Source organism: Penaeus chinensis, chromosome 21 (genome assembly GCF_019202785.1).
Source record: "Penaeus chinensis breed Huanghai No. 1 chromosome 21, ASM1920278v2, whole genome shotgun sequence".
Lineage (NCBI taxonomy): Eukaryota > Metazoa > Arthropoda > Malacostraca > Decapoda > Penaeidae > Penaeus > Penaeus chinensis.
The window spans coordinates 26,346,225-26,348,724 of NC_061839.1; the positions used below are offsets into that span (position 1 = coordinate 26,346,225).

The 2,500-nt window shown below is 21.4% G+C and overlaps 1 protein-coding gene across 2 annotated transcripts in view; it reads left to right on the forward strand.

Annotated features, from left to right (window-relative positions):
• LOC125036558 (secreted frizzled-related protein 5-like) overlaps nucleotides 1-2,500 on the forward strand; it is a 33,182-nt gene that overhangs the window by 23,800 nt on the left and 6,882 nt on the right. The window lies entirely within an intron of this gene.

The following is a 2,500-nucleotide window of genomic DNA, read 5'->3' on the forward strand; positions in this document are numbered from 1 at the left end:
TAATAATTATCAATATCATTATTATAATTATCATCAATGCCATTATCGTTCTAATCATCCTTATTATTACTTTTATTATTATTAGGATTCTCTTATTATTATTATCATTATTATTATATTATAATTATTTTTGTTGTTGTTGTTATTATTATCATTATCATTATTATTATTATTACTATTATTATTATTATTATTATTATGTTGTTGTTATTATTATTATTGTTGTTAATATTATTATTATTATTATTATTATCATCATCATTATTTTATTATTATTATTATTATTATTACCATCATTATTATTATTATCATTGATATTATTATTATCAATGTTATTATTACTATTGTTATTATTATTATTATTATTATTATTATTATTATTATTATTATTATTATCATTATTATCATTACCATTATTGTTATTGTTGTGATTATTATTATTGTTATAACCATTGTTATTATTGTTATTATTATTATTATCATTATTATTATCGTTATTATTATTGTTATTTTTATTGTTATTTTTTTAAATTATTATTATCGTTATTATTATTGTTGATATTATTATTTTCTATTGTTGGTTTTATTATTATTAAAAGTAAATAAAATAAATGATAATGACAATAATAATAAAACTAATAAAAGTAAAAATGATGATAAAGATAATAATGATAATGATAGTAATAATAATAATTATTATTATAATAATAGTAATAACAGCAATAATAATGTGATGCTGATAATAATGATAATGTTATAATAATATATGTAATAAGAGTTATAATATTACTACTATTGATGATTATAGTAATAGGAAAATAATAATAAGGATTTTTCTTATGATAATAATATAAATGATAGTAATAATATTGATGATAATAATGATAATAATAATAATCATAATAATAATGACAATCATAGTAATAATAATAATAATAATAATAATAATAATAATGATGATGATGATGATATTACTCATGATAATAATGGTAATAGTAACAATAACAATATGAATAATAGTAATTATTATAATAATTATAATAATAATAAAAACGATAATAATAATAAAACTAATAAATATAAAAAAAATAATAGTAAAATTAGAAATTATAAATAATGATAATGATAATAATATTAACAGTAATAATAATAATAATAATAATTATAATAATAATATTAACAGTAATAATAATATAAATATAAATAATAATAATAATAATAATAATAATTACAATAATAAAAATAATGATGATGATCATAATAATAATAATTATCATCATAATGCTAATGATAATGATAATAATAATAATTATTATTATTATAATGATAATAATTCTAACACTAATAATGTTAATCACAACGATCATGATGATAATAATAATAATAATAATAATGATAAAAGTCATAATAATATTAATGATAACAATAACAATAATTATGATAATAGTAACAATAATAAGTAGAAGAATGATAATAATAAGAATGATAATAATAATATAATAATGATGACGATGATAATGATAATAATTATTATTATTTTAATATGATAATAATAACAAGACAAATAATTGTAATAATAAGAATAAGAATATGGATAAGAATAATTGTAATGATAATAATGATAGCAATAATAATAATAATAATAATAATAATAATAATAATAATAATAATAATAGCAATAATGATAGTAATAATAATATTAATGATAATAATAATGAAAATAATAATAATAATAATAATGATACTTATTATTATTATTACTATTAGAACACGGAGATGTAAAGTAATAAGATATTTGCAATAAAATAATATTAATAATAATATTCTTAGTTTCATCATGACTTCATTTTCTGGTGTTGATTTAAAATTGCAGTACTAAATTAGGTATTTAGATGACTTTTTTGTTTGTTAAAATTCATCTGCTTTTCATTATCCCTTCTATGTCGATTGTTTTCCTGTTGGAGTGAAAAATATGGTTCTCACACTTTTATTGGTTATGTCTTTGTCTCTCTTTCTCTCTGTCTATCTATTTATCTCTTTCTTTAACTATCTATTTCTATCTCTTTCTCTCTCTCTGTTTGTTTGTCTGTCTGTCTGTCTGTCTGTCTGTCTGTCTGTCTGTCTGTCTGTCTGTCTGACTGTCTGTCTGTCTGTCTGTCTGTCTGTCTGTCTGTCTGACTGTCTGTCTGTCTGTCTGTCTGTTTCTCTGTTTCTCTCTCTCTCTCTTGATATTCCTCTTCCTCTTCGTTCTCCTCCTCCTCTCCTTCTTCTTCGTACCCCCCCTCTCCTTCCTTTTCCTCTTCCTCTTCGTGCTCCTCCTCCCCCAACCCCCCCTCCCCTTCCTACCCCATACCTCGCCAACGCATCTATAATGACCCCTATCCATCACCCCCACCCCTCCCACTCCCCCTCCCCCTACCCATACCCCTACCCATACCCCTACCCATACCCCACCCCACAGACGGACCTCTACCCCCCCCCCCCCCCTCTGGTTCCCATT